The following is a 16,010-nucleotide window of genomic DNA, read 5'->3' as shown; positions in this document are numbered from 1 at the left end:
CTCAAGAATTGAAGAAAAAGGATGATAAATGTAATAACCCCAATTTTTGAAATCTTTGAAATACTGATGAATAGCGATTTTGCTGATTATGCTGATTAAGAAAACTTTTCATGCCACACTATGTAGGAGTTCTTTTATTGATATTCTGAGATCTTATTAGTACTCCATATGGTATATAAGTGTATGTAAAGATCGTCAGAATCCAAATTCGAACACTTTGATTTTTCCCGAAAATCCACCAGATACCGAAAGAATTGAGTATAAGGTAACATGATTAAAAGGATTTAAATTCAAGGATTATAAGAGAGGACCATAAAAGAAATATGAAATATTGAGAAAGGTTTAGGGGAACCCAAGTAATGAGATCCCGGATATGATCCCTCAAACGATCAACGAGAATGAACAATAAACGAGTCATAAAATAATTAAACGACTAACTAATGCAAAAGGCAAGGAGGAGGGTCAATTAGTGCAAGATTAATGCACTTAGTTAACATCTTAATATAAGGATTAAGTTTAAAAAGATGCTTCCACCATAAGGATGAGACAAGTGGCAAGGATTATGTAAGCTTGATGACATCACCATGCTTATGTCACTTTCAACTAATTTAAACAAAACAACTAGTCAAGTAAATATCCTAAAATCATTTCATTTCCACCACAAGTTCAAGTCAACACAAGCACTCATCTTCCTCCCCCATTTCCATTGCTCTCGGCCAAAACAGAACCAGCACATTAAAACTGCTGTATCTCCTTCATTTCTCACTCAAATGTTGTGTTCTATAGCTCGTTGGAAAGGTATTGAGATGGCCTACAACTCTTGTTCACAAGTATCATCCAAATAAGTATGGCAAGACCCTCATTTTTACAGTTCTTGCAATCATACTTTTAGAAACTTCAAAGCCTAACTTTGTGTTCTTGATTTCTTTGGAAAGATCAAGCTTGTAGGAGGCTCCCTAAGGCTTCCTAGCAACTTAACACCTCCCAAGGAAGGTATAAACTTCAAACCCTATCCTTTACTTTGATTATTAGTGATTTTGATGGTTGGTTTTCTAAATGAGAAGCATGACCTTTGATTATTAGTAGTTTGATTTGGATTTGGAGTGATTTGGTGAATGAATCTTGTTGTAGTTAATAAAACTTGATTGTGGTTGGTTGAGATGAAGAATCTGAAGAATAAGGACTGGTATAGTATTATTTAGTTGAGGTTTTGATGTGTTAATGATTGTGGGTTGTTTGGTGAGGTTTTGGTGTAGTGAGAAACTTTGAAAACTCATAAATATAGCCGTCGTAATCCCATTTTTATTCAACTGCTTGTTCTTAGTGTTCAGGACAGAAAACTCAATAAAGAATCTGTAACATTGACATGTTTAGCTAGAGCGTATCGTAAGCTTCGTTTTGATATGTGGGTCACTTGGTTCCGATGTACGGTTTAGGAGAAATGACCTTTTTAAGTAACGTCGTTTCGCGAACGAACCATTACCCCTCGCCTTACTTTGAAATCTTGGTTAAGGCCCTTAAATGACTAATTGGAGTATAAAACAATTATGTAAAGTGGATTAAGCAGTTGTTAGGGTACACGCGAAAGAATCGCCTTAAAATTCTTAATGGTTAATTTATTAAAAATGGTGGAGCCAAGGGTACTCGAACGACTTATGTGATTCATTAAGCGTAGAAGTGACCATAAGCAAACGTTAGGGTTCAATTGGTTAAAGTCTAGTTTCTTAAGCGACCGTGGTTTAATTCTGACTTATGTTGTTGTTCATAGGTTATCGGACCCCTCTAAGCTTAAGTCTAACCGGGAACACTCAGGCAAGTTTTCTACCCGTTATACTGTTGTTGTGATGTATATATGTATATGCATTATCTTGTTATAAGTGCATGATTATTATTAGCAAAGTCTTGCGATATATTGGAGCATGTGATATGATATTTATATGCATGCCTGTTTCATAATTTTGATATTCTATTATCCATTCAAATGCTTATAAGTTGCATAATACCTATGCTAGAGATAAGTAGTAGTTGCGTATACCCTTAGTATAGGGGACCCAAAGGTGAACATTTTCTAAACCGGGAGTCGATGTTCCCGAGTATTATATATATATATATAGTTTTCAAAACTATTAATCGAATAAGGTTTATTCGATAACCTTATTTTATTTAATGAATATTATTTTGAATATTCATTTGAGAACTTATGACTCCGCTTATTTTATTTAATGAATATTATTTTGAATATTAATTCGAGGACTTATGACTTCGCTTATTTTATTTAATGAATATTATTTTGAATATTCATTCGAGGACTTATGACTCCGCTTATTTTATTAAATATTATTCTTTATTTTATTAAAGAATAATGTTTCGGTAATCAAACTTATTTTCGATTATTCAAATAAAGATCGTACTTTCGTATAAGTATATCTTTGGTTATTTATTATTCATTTCAAGTATGAGTTTTAAAACTTCTACTTCAATTATTTTTATAAAGATTATCCTTTATGGGAATATTATTTAAATAATAATATTCAGATATTCTCCAACATATCGGGACTGATTTATTTTATTAAATCGGCAGTACTCCAAACATTCTCAAAAATGTTTTCAAGTCTTCAAAATGATTTTAAAAGTTAGAGCGCATCCCAAAACTCGTTTTCAAATTTAAGATCTTCCTTTCGAAGGGGACTTGAATACTCGCTCAAAAATCTAAGGGATTCGGCTCTGTGGTGTATTTTATATTCGCAACTTGGTTGCTGTTTTGAGAAAATAATTTGATTACTTTCCCAATGTTCAGGAAGTAAGTCCATCTAATTGAGTCGGCATAAGCGACAGGCCGGGGTACGGTCTATGAAGGTATAAGAGGCTGGGTGACAGTCCATCCACGCGTGAGTGGCCGGGTAACGATCTAGCGCGAGGTCCTAATGCGGCCAGGGTGATGACCGGCGAGGAATTCATCCATCTACAGTAGAAAAGGTTACTTATTGGTATCTTTGCCTGATCAGCAAGATATCAGGTTTATGCCAAAATTCTTTTCTTTCCAAATTCATTGGATATTACAACTATGTTCATACTTTATATGACAGAGATTTTCAGGAAATGTATGAGAGATATATATGGATATATATCGGGACTTAATGTAGTATCTCGTAACTTCATTTCTTTTGAATGATGTTTCAAAGATTGAATCTATTCAAATCTTATCTTGTAGTCTCATCTATGTGATGAACTTTTGAAATTGATTATACCTTGAACGGTTGTAGTTCAAGTAGTATTCGGAAAAGATATAAGTATATTGGAGTATCTTGTAACTTCATCTTTTCAACTTATATCTGCTTAATGATTATCTTATGCATGACAAAGATTTTCACAAAAATGTTGAGACAAGGTTAGATATATGAGATCACCTTGTAACGATATTTTTATACAGTTATAAACTGGAACTCTGTGTATATTATGCATGGAAGAGGACTTCCAAGATTTTGAAAAGTATATATATACATATATACTGAATATTTTGCGACTTGGTCGTGTTAAGATATCAAACTTGGTTCATATCTGCTTAACCAAGACTTTCATGAGTACTATGAGAATGCTCATATATTGTTAATTATAATACATATTATTTCGGTGGGCTTGTTGCTCACCCTTGCTTTCTTCTTTTATCACACAACAACAGATAGACAAGATGAACAGGATCAAGCTCGTAATTCGCGAGCGGATAGGAAATGTTCCGCAGTTTCCTGTAGGCGTTGATGCCGTTGTAGCTGAGGTAGGGTCTTACTCGTAAGACTGAGAAGTTCGAATGGACAGAAAAATACGAGATCAACTTTTAAGAACTAAAGGAAAGATTGGTGACGACCCCTATTTTGGCGTTGCCGGATGGAAAAGGAGATTTTGTGATGTGTAGTGACGCTTCGCATAAGGAATTAGGGTGCTTCTTATACATCACAACAAGGTAATCGCGTACGCATCAAGAAAATTAAGGGAATATAAATTTCGATGTCCCCACCCATGAGCTTGGGCTCGTGGCAATAGTTTTTCCCTAAAGATTGGAGGCACTACTTGTATGGAGAGAAGTGAGAGATTTACATAAGCCATAAGTGCTCTAGTGCATTTTCACGCAGAAAGAGCTCAACATGCGCCAGAAGAGGTGGTTAGAGCTAATCAAGGATTACGATTATGAGATTCTTTATCATCCAGGGAAAGCCAAAATGGTGGCTAAATGCCCTTAGTATAAAGGAGAGACTCAAGATGAAAATGTCTTTGGGAGAGTTGATAAGAGATTTTGAGAAAATGGAAATAGAAGTGAAGGTAACGGAGCTGGTACCGAAAAGCTGTTTGAGATTGCAATACAACCCGAATTATTGGAAAAGATCATATTGTGCCAAGAAAAAGTGATGAATGAAGGCAGAGAGCCAACAAATAGAGAAGAGATTAATACCGAGAAAGATGATAAGAGAATAATGAGGTATTCCTACAGAATTTGGGTTCCAAACGTTCAAGAGCTTAAGGACGAGATCTTAGATGAAAGCCATAGTTCGAGGAATAAGATTTAGGGCAAACCCTGAATATGATAGTCATGGAGGTCGCCATCAAGAAAGAAAGAACCCATAACATAATGAAATGGAAAACAAGGATTTTAACGTAAAAATAACCCTGATTATGGGAGAAGGATGAAACATTTCATACTGAGAAAACAGAAGTCGAGCAAGATAGGGAGAACCGGGATGGTACTCCTATGGGGAAATTCATGGACCTGCCTAAACAAAAATTATACTTTTAATCCCAAACACCACCCTGAGGAAACAATGCAGTGGGAAATTCTTTCAGGACCTTTGAGTCACTAAGCTCTCAGAGTTCCAAGGAACAAGCTGACCTAGCCGAGGCAAGAGCCTGGCCAAAGGAAATAGAGGACTGATTTTATATTTTAAATGATTGATGAATCGCAAAAGACTATTTTTGTCACTTACCTTTCTAAGAGAGAGGCCACCCGCTGGTGAAAGACCAAGAAAAGCATGGAGCCAGAGGTTAGAATAAACTGATTAAAGTTCAGTCAATTGTTTTCGGAAAAGTAATTCCCAAGGTTATGGAGATAGTGTAAAAGCTTTAGAGCCAGAACAAAGGCGGACGAGTATGATGAATTATGAAGCTAAGTTGTAAAAGTTGTCAAGATTCGTTCTGATGACAAGAATCCCAGAACGACGTGATATTTGAAGTCAATGATTAGTGGGTGCGTGAAATGATTATAATAGAAAAGAAAATAAAAAGAAACTGAAGTGGAAAGGAAAATAAAGACAATAGAGTTTGGGGAATGATAAGGGAGTTGGGTATGAGGGAACCCTAAAGACTCGTAGCAATAGAAATAGAAAAGTATGTAATCGTCAAGATGAAGGTGATTCACCATGAGTTAAAGTTGATGGTTGAAGGAATAAGAGATACATATAATTTATCCCCTGTAAGTTGGGAGGATTCGAGGAAACCTTGAGATAGTTCGAAGGATAAATAATGAGACGCAGATAGACTGAGGAGACAAGAAAGTAAGAAATTAGGAAAATTGGATGAAGGAAGTGACCTTCAAGAATGTGAAGTGTAAGACCGGTGGCATGATACCCAGAAAGGGAGACGCCATGTATGAAAGATATCCCAACATTGAGATGACTGTTAAGATAAACAACAAAAGTAAATAAGGAATTATTAAGAAGAAGTTCACGTTGAACACGACCAATATCTTCCAAAACATCCATGTTGTCATTACCAAATTAGGAAAGAAAAGCGGGTAACCATTGTTATCTTTTGAAGGACATATGGGTTGACCTCAGTTTGAATAAGGATGCTATTGTGAAATTGGTATATACTATCGATGTGAGAATGATTGAATAAGATAATCTATCAAGGATATATGACTTGATTTATCCATGGAAGAGTGTAAGTATCTTTAAAGGTGGAATTAAGGATAAAACCCCGATAACTTGAAATGAATCCTAGGGGAATGCATAAAGGTTGGCATTTCACCCTTAATAGGGACAACATGAGTTTTGACAGTATGAATTGGAAAGGATTAAGACAACAACAACCTTTAAAGATCAGTAGAGAAATTTTTCAGAAGTACATAGACAATGGTTCTAGTATTAGTAAATGGTATTTTGATATACCCTGTATCTAGGGAATACAGGAGGAACGATTCAAGGATAACCTTAGAGGTTTTACAAGGAAAAAGGTAATATTCAAAGTTCTCAAGAATAGAAATTTTGATAAAGAAAATGTGACTTAATTATAATAATGCCAGGTGGGCACGTGTTGAACCATAAGAAAGTATAGATCGACCTAATAAAGGTCGATATTGGTGAAAACAAGTAGGACCCAAGATAAGAGACGTCTGAAGTATGATCGAGAGTCAGTCGTGACAATGTTAACCTCAAAAAAAAAAGACTGGGGCAATAACTTATGGAAAAATGGTGATATATTTTTTACCAAAGCGTAAGAAAGAGCATTTTCATACAAGCAGTGATTGGAAATAAGGTAGAAAATTTAGTTGAAGGTCATTTAAAAGACATTGATTGTAAGGAAATTTTACTATCAGGAAAGGCCAAAGAGGTGGCCGACACTTTAAATGAAAGAGCATAATTATAGGCGCTCGTGTCAGAGGAATACAGTGATGATGGTTAAAGCCGTGAAGGTTGTATTATTGTTTGGAAGATTGACATTCCTTCTGATGATTGTGCAATACTCAACCGTAATAGTAATTTGGTAAAGATTTAATTCATGTAATTGCTGTGAGCGGACTATCTATCTTAGAAGGTCCTATCTTGAGAATAAGCCAGGACCATGTTTTAAAAAGGACGAAATAAACCTTTGAGCTTCATGTCTCCTAATATAGACATATGATTAAGAATGGTATTAACCTGCTATCGTTGCTTTTATTGAAACTCTTCTGCAATTTTATCAGCTTCATGGCATATGTACGCCAAGTTCAGGAGTGTTCTTCATGAATCATGGAATGGCGATTATGTTTCCTCTCTAGATGATTTCGGTACGGCAGGAACGGACTCCGTATGGTTAGCTATTAAGACTTCATGGAAAACGAATGACTACAGTAGGTCAACGGTGGACCATAGTAATGCAGGAATGATTCTACGAGTAATGAGCCGATTACTTACAACAGTGAGAGTTGTATTGGAATGGATGTTGAGAGTGAGTACCACTAATCGGGTCGTGGTGGTGTCTAAGTTATCATTGATAGGCTAATTAAGTCGATTATCTACCTATTGAATACTTATTCCTTCTTATCAATAGAGAGTCGTATTACTATACGAGGAAGGTTGTGATGCAAGCATAGAATTCTAATAACGATGACGTCTAGAATGAAATCCCAGATTCGATTTTCGATGTCGAGGGAGTTTCAAAGGTGATTGTTTATAAGCTCGAGCAAGAGCATGGGTCCATAGAATGATGGATGGAATAGTAAATATTCAGACACGTGAAATACGATGTTATATTACTTGATGTTGATATATATATACGTATATGTTTTGTTCTCCTATGACAAACCTCTATAGTTCAGAGGTAGATTCCAAGCCAGATATTTGTGGCAGTATTTTTTTCATATACAATTCTCTTAAATTCGTTCTTTTCTCTTCTTTTCATTTCATGTAAGCTGAGAAGAACAACCCTTCCAGAAGGGGAGGTATTGCCGAATGACTATCTATCTGTGTGATAGAAGCCTAGAAGGATACCACATGTTGTTTAATTGCTTGTCAAGTACTAAAGGCTGGCCACCTTCTGTACTAACTATGCAATAAAACAAGTGTTCATGATCATAGTGATCTCTCAATAAATTCTTTTACTTCTATACGAAGGACCAAGCTTTCGAAGATGGAGGCAACTAGAGATGAAGTGGTACCAAGTACGGTGGTATTCCTATTCTAACACGTTCGTGATACTAAGGTTGACGTGGTTATTAAAAGGTTATAGAACGCTAACGAGCAAAAGTATAACCAGTATAATATTAGGAACAGAAGATAGCAGCGATTACGAACTGGAAAAGAATGGGTATTGAGAAGCAAAAGCTATAATGCTAGAAGCTATGATGAGATTTTGTGCAATAGACTTGAAAGAATTTGGAATGATCACTTAACGCAGGTTGAGTTTTCTTACGATAATAGATCGTATGTCAGTATCGAGATATCGCCTTATGAGATCCTTGAGGGAAGACAATGTCGATCTCCCTTATGTTAGGATGAAGTTGTAGAGCGCAAGATGCTCAGACCCGCAGTAGTCCAAAGGACCAAGGATATAATAGATCTAATCAGAGGACGGCCGGTAGTAGCCAAGATGGATATAAGAAGTATGTTGATTTGACTCGAAAGGACAAAGAGTATTATGAAATAGGGGACCTAGTGATGTTAAAGGTATCCCTTGGAAAGGATTGATGAGGTTCGGAAAGAAAGGAAAGCTAAGTCTATAATTTGTTGGACCCTTGGATATATTAAGACGTATTGGGAAGTTAGCATATGAGCTAGCCCTACCCCCGAACATGTAGCAAGTTCATAACGTGTTCCACGTATCAATGTTAAGGAAGTGTAATTCGGATGCCAGACAAATAGGGGCGTATAAGCGCATACACATGCAACTAGACGTAACCTATATGGAGCAACCAGGAAGGGTTATAGATTGAAAAGGAACAAGTGCTTAGGAGAAGGATTATCAAACTAGTCAGAGTTGGTGGTAGAACCACAATGTGGGAAAATTGACTTGAGAGTTAGAAAGTGCAATGCTAAGAAAGTATCCCTATTCATTTTCTATCTGATTCCGAGACGGAATCCTTTTAAGGAGGGGAGACTGTAATAACCCCAATTTTTGGAATCTTTGAAACACTGATGAATAGTGATTTTGCTGATTATGCTGATTAAGAAAACTTTTCATGCCACACTATGTAGGAGTTCTTTTATTGATATTCTGAGATCTTATTAGTACTCCATATGGTATATAAGTGTATGTAAAGATCGTCAGAATCCAAATTCGAACACTTTGATTTTTCCCAAAAATCCACCAGATACCGAAAGAATTGAGTATAAGGTAACATGATTAAAAGGATTTAAATTCAAGGACTATAAGAGAGGACCATAAAAGTAATATGAAATATTGAGAAAGGTTTAGGGGAACCCAAGTAATGAGATCCCGGATATGATCCCTCAAACGATCAACGAGAATGAATAATAAACGAGTCGTAAAATAATTAAACGACTAAGTAATGCAAGAGGCAAGGAGGAGGGTCAATTAGTGCAAGATTAATGCACTTAGTTAACATCTTAATATAAGGATTAAGCTTAAAAAGATGCTTCCACTATAAGGATGAGACAAGTGGCAAGGATTATGTAAGCTTGATGACATCACCATGCTTATGTCACTTTCCACTAATTTAAACAAAATAACTAGTCAAATAAATATCCTAAAATCATTTCATTTCCACCACAAGTTCAAGTCAACACAAGCTCTCATCTTCCTCCCCCATTTCCATTGCTCTCGGCCAAAACAGAACCAGCACATTAAAACTGCTGTATCTCCTTCATTTCTCACTCAAATGTTGTGTTCTATAGCTCGTTGGAAAGGTATTGAGATGGACTACAACTCTTATTCACAAGTCTCACCCAAATAAGTATGGTAAGACCCTCATTTTTACAGTTCTTTCAATCGGACTTTTAGAAACTTCAAAGCCTAACTTTGTGTTCTTGATTTCTTTGGAAAGATCAAGCTTGTAGGAGGCTCCCTAAGACTTCCTAGCAACTTAACACCTCCCAAGGAAGGTATAAACTTTAAACCCTATCCTTTACTTTGATTATTAGTGATTTTGATGGTTGGTTTTCTAAATGAGAAGCATGACCTTTGATTATTAGTAGTTTGATTTGGATTTGGAGTGATTTGGTGAATGAATCTTGTTATAGTTAATAAAACTTGATTGTGGTTGGTTGAGATGAAGAATCTGAAGAATAAGGACTGGTATAGTATTATTTAGTTGAGGTTTTGATGTGTCAATGATTGTGGGTTGTTTGGTGAGGTTTTGGTGTAGTGAGAAACTTGGAAAACTCGTAAATATAGCCGTCGTAATGCCCATTTTTATTCAACTGCTTGTTCTTAGTGTTCAGGAAAGAAAACTCAATAAAGAATCTGTAACATTGCCATGTTTAGCTAGAGCGTGTCGTAAGCTTCGTTTTGATATGTGGATCACTTGGTTCCGATGTTTGGTTTAGGAGAAACGACCGTTTTAAGTAACGTCATTTCGCGAACGAACTATTACCCCTCGCCTTACTTTGAAACCTTGGTTAAGGCCTTTAAATGACTAATTGGAGTATGAAACAATTATGTAAAGTGGATTAGGCAGTTAGTAGGGTATTCGCGAAAGAATCGACTTAAAATTCTTAATGGTTAATTTATTAAAAATGGTGGAGCCAAGGGTACTCGAACGACTTATGTGATTCATTAAGCGTAAAAGTGACCATAAGAAAACGTTAGGGTTCAATTGGTTAAAGTCTAGTTTCTTAAGCGACCGTGGTTTAATTCCGACTTATGTTGTTGTTCATAGGTTATCGGACCCACTCTAAGCTTAAGTCTAACCGGGAACACTCAGGCAAGTTTTCTACCCGTTATACTGTTGTTGTGATATATATATGTATATGCATTATCTTGTGATAAGTGCATGATTATTATTAGCAAAGTCTTGCGATATATTGGAGCATGTGATATGATATTTATATGCATATTTGTTTCGTAATTTTGATATTCTATTATCCATTCAAATGCTTATAAGTTGCATAATACCTATGCTAGAGATAAGCAGTAGTTGCGTATACCCTTAGTATAGGGGACCCAAAGGTGAACATTTTCTAAACTGGGAATCGATGTTCCCGTGTATTATATATATATATATATATATATTTATATATATATAAAGATATAGTTTTCAAAACTATTAATCGAATAAGATTTATTCGATAACCTTATTTTATTTATTGAATATTATTTTGAATATTCATTTGAGGACTTATGACTCCGCTTATTTTATTTAATGAATATTATTTTGAATATTCATTCAAGGACTTATGACTCCGCTTATTTTATTTAATGAATATTATTTTGAATATTCATTCGAGGACTTATGACTCTGCTTATTTTATTAAATATTATTCTTTATTTTATTAAAGAATAGTATTTCATTAATCAAACTTATTTTCGATTATTCAAATAAAGATCGTACTTTCGTATAAGTATATCTTTGGTTATTTATTATTCATTTCAAGTATGAGTTTTAAAACTTCTACTTCAATTATTTTTATAAAGATTATCCTTTATGGGAATATTATTTAAATAATAATATTCAGATATTCTCCAACATATCGGGACTGATTTATTTTATTAAATCGGCATTACTCCAAACATTCTCAAAAATGTTTTCGAGTCTTCAAAATCATTTTAAAAGTTAGAGCGGATCCCAAAACTCGTTTTCAAATTTAAGATCTTCCTTTCGAAGGTGACTTGAATACTCGCTCAAAAATCTAAGGGATTCGCCTCTGTGGTGTATTTTATATTCGCAACTTGGTTGCTGTTTTGAGAAAATAATTTGATTACTTTCCCAATGTTCGGGAAGTAAGTCCATCTAATTGAGTCGGCATAAGCGACAGGCCGGGGTACGGTCTATGAAGGTGTAAGAGGCTGGGTGACAGTCCATCCAGGCGTGAGTGGCCGGGTAACGGTCTAGCGCGAGGTCCTAATGCGGCCAGGGTGATGACCGGCAAGGAATTCATCCATCTACAGTAGAAAAGGTTACTTATTGGTATCTTTGCCTGATCAGCAAGATATCAGGTTTATGCCAAAATTCTTTTCTTTCCAAATTCATTGGATATTACAACTATGTTCATACTTTATATGACAGAGGTTTTCAGGAAATGTATAAGATATATATATATATGGATATATATATCGGGACTTAATGAAGTATCTCGTAACTTCATTTCTTTTGAATGATATTTCAAAGATTGAATCTATTCAAATCTTATCTTGTAGTCTCATCTATGTGATGAACTTTTGAAACTGATTATACCTTGAATGGTGGTAGTTCAAGTAGTATTCAGAAAAGATATAAGTATATTGGAGTATCTTGTAACTTCATCTTTTCAACTTATATCTGGTTAATGATTATCTTATGCATGACAAAGATTTTCACAAAAACGTTGAGACAAGGTTAGATATATGAGATCACCTTGCAACGATATTTTTATACAGTTATAAACTGGAACTCTGTGTATATTATGCATGGAAGAGGACTTTCAAGATTTGAAAAGTATATATATACATATATACTGAATATTTTGCGACTTGGTCGCGTTAAGATGTCAAACTTGGTTCATATCTGCTTAACCAAGACTTTCATGAGTACTATGAGAATGCTCATATATTGTTAATTATAATACATATTATTTCGGTGGACTTGTTGCTCACCCTTGCTTTCTTCTTTCATCACAACAACAGATAGACAAGATGAACAGGATCAAGCTCCCAATTCGCGAGCGGATAGGAAACGTTCCGCAGTTTCCTGTAGGCGTTGATGCCGTTGTAGCTGAGGTAGGGTCTACCAATAGGCTAGGCTTTCAACTTTTGTTGTACCAGACTTATGTATATTTATGAATTGTAATAATGGCAAAGAATGTGTAGATTTATTCAGAAACCCTTTTAAGGTGTAATGACTTATAATTGTGGAATAAAATGACTTGTGTTATTTTTGGTATTCATCTCTGAGACTATAACTTGTGGTTTGTGTGTATATTGTGGGGTCATAGTACGCAGTAGTTGGTTGATTATTAAGATTAAGTATTATTAAGGGAAATGGAACTCATGACAACCCGGATCCCCGACCCCGGATTTGGGGGTGTTACAATAAAGGTGATGACCAGGGAAACTCTGAAAAGAGCAGAGGTCAAAGAAAAGTTCAAGGAAAATCTTCTATTCAGAACAAGTCAAGTTCTGATGCTATGAATGCTCAAACATTGAAGTCAAATGGTGATAAGCAAAGTCTGATGACAAGTTCTGATATTCTGATTCAGTCAGGATCTGAAGACTCTCAGAAGTTCTTGCAAACTCTGAAGTTAAAGGGGAAGCAGACTACTATCTATTACAAAGATCTTAAAATCCAGACACTTGATGAGGAGATAGCAAGAAGATTATTTCTGAAACACAATCCAGGAATGGATTTAGAAACTCTCAAGGAGGAAGAAGCTAGATTTGTCATCGAGAAGACAAATCCTAAGTCTAAAGCTTATGATGCAAAGAAACCTCCAAGGCCTAAGGAAAAAGGCATTATGATCAAGGAAAAGTCAAATTCTGAAACTTCAAAGGTCAAGACTAGATCACAAACTGAGAGTAATCCCAAAGACAAAGGGAAAGGAAAAATTTATGAACCAACCAAGTCACTGGACTTGAAAACTTCTCAAGCTCTGATGAAACCATTGTGTAAAATGGTTCAAGTAACTGATGATAATCTTGTTGAAGATGAAACTGTTCAAATTTTGAAAAGAAGAAAGATAATTGAAGATTCTAAAAAAACCTCTGACACTGCTTAAGTTGTTATTCAGAATAAAGGACAGGAAGGTACAGAAGAAACAACAAATTCTGATCAAGCTATCAAGACATCTACTACTGACAATGCTCAAGTTGATTTGGATAAAATGACAATTGTTGATAAGAAGAAGCTGTTATGGAAGAAAGCTACTCGAGTTGAACCAAAATCCAATCTCATGATTAATTAACTTGCTACATTTGGGTTGAAAGCCAAGCAACCTAGAGATAGAGCTGGATTAGGTTCTGGCGAAGAGAAGATTCAAACAGGAGTAGAGGTTACTCTAAGAGATCCCTTCATATTGACAGACAAACTATATGAACAAATCAAACAAAGGCACCTTGACAAGGTGTTGTCTGCTCAAGTTATGATAGATGCTCATGATAAGGAGAATCTAAAAGAGAAATTGATCTTATTTCTCAATGATGGAAAGACTTATAGATTAGCTGATACTGATGTATTAAAGAAGTCTATCAGAGAACTTCAACATATTCACTATCTTCTAGAAGTAAAATCTGGTGTTACAAGAAGATGGTCAGAATACATTTTGAAGGCTATAAGAGATCTATTCAGAATCTCTGGTACAAAGACTTCTCATTACAATTTAATGATTACTGAAGCTAATGGAAGAGAAATTCTTATGCTGAAGAATTCTGCTAAGGTGGAAGTTATTCTGAAATGAAGATGTTTATGTTATAATGAAAACTCTTCACATCCTAAGGTTATCAGATATGGTGATGGACTTGAAAGAACATCCATTCAAGCTCTCAGAATAGCCATTTATCAAATTGGTGATAGTAAAGAAGAAGAATTGATGCAGGTCAAAGCACAGTTAGCTGAAGTTCTGAAGAAAGCTGAAGATAATCTGATAAATGACATTGTTAAGAATCATTATGGATTCAGGTTGATTCAATGATGTTGGTAAAGCTGGATGTTTTGTAATTTGTAATTAATAGTCTTATTAAACTCTTATTACATTTGAATTTAAATGTTTTTGACATTATCAAATCTATTAACTTGTACATTCTTGCATAATTACAAGTTGGGGGAGATTGTTGGATATATTTGAGATGTCATGTCTAATATATTTCATGTTTAGTTTTCAGATCTTAACTAACAGGAAATATCAGTACTTACTGGAATCAGGACTTACTGGAAGTCAGGACTTAAGGGTATCAGGACTTAGATTATCAGAAGATAATATCATAAGATGGATATAAGAACTTAAGTACTGGAGGACTAACAGTTAAGGAAGGAAGCTGATTCACAGGAAAGAAGATCGAGACTAATACAAGAAGAAGATATGCATGGAAAGAGTTAGAGGACTAGAAGAATTATATAAGATATCTGGTTGATATATTTTAGGAGACAGAATTATATTTCATATCAAGTAGAAGTTATCTTATAACTGTGTGTCTATATAAACACAGACATAGGTTTGCTCTAAAAGAGTTACGATCATTGAGAAGATCATATATTGTAACTAGCAGCTCTCGTGATATTTGTTCATCACTGAGAGAGAACAGTTCCATTGTAACAGAGTTTATTATATCGAATACATCTATTTTCTATTACTTGTGCTTTAAATCGATTTGATTGTATTCTACACTGTATTCAACCCCCTTCTACAGTGTTGTGTGACCTAACACAGTTGTTTTTCCTTTTCCTGTATGGGAGAGAGATCGCTCAACGAATTCCCGTAAACTGGCGAATGCTGCTTGTTGATGTTCAAGTTAATCGGAAAGACTGGCGATCTGATGATCTCTGAGAGATAGTTCTGTCTGAAAGTGTTGATCTTTAAGAGCCAGCTGTTCCTTGAGATAACTGTCTTTGAATGCTAGTTGCTCTTTGAGATAATCTTTAGTGACGTAGTTTGATAGATCTATATGTGTAGTTTGGATGGTAGGTGTCTCACAGGCTTCTCGCAGTGTATCGCTCAGCACTCTATCACTCAGTTTAGGGTCATGTGTGTCACTCATTCTCACAAGTTCACTCCTCTCAAAGCTCCGAGTTCCAAGTGTACCTGCAGAAGACACTGGAGCCATCCTTAAGGAGGTCAGAAGTGGTGCAATGGGAGTTCGCAATTTCCCATCCTTGTGTGAGACAAGTTGCCTATCATCAGGAGATGATTCATCCAGAGTTTGAATCTCTGGGGGGAGCACTGGGGCCTTCATATCTGGCATCTGATCCTCAACTTCCCCTTGTATCTGTGAAGATACATTCCTCTTTGGCTCACCAGTTAAATCTGGTTCATCGCCAATGGGTTACCGATCCGCACCTACGTCAGATCCACTATCCGCAGATGCATCCAGGTTTATTAGTCTTGGGGAGGTAAGTGATGTGCTAGGTTTGGCAGTGATTACAACACTCTCTCCTAACACCTGTGAAGGCAGTTGATCCA

Source organism: Apium graveolens, chromosome 4, assembly GCF_009905375.1.
Source record: "Apium graveolens cultivar Ventura chromosome 4, ASM990537v1, whole genome shotgun sequence".
Taxonomy (NCBI): Eukaryota; Viridiplantae; Streptophyta; class Magnoliopsida; order Apiales; family Apiaceae; genus Apium; species Apium graveolens.
Note: the sequence above shows the minus strand (reverse complement) of the source record.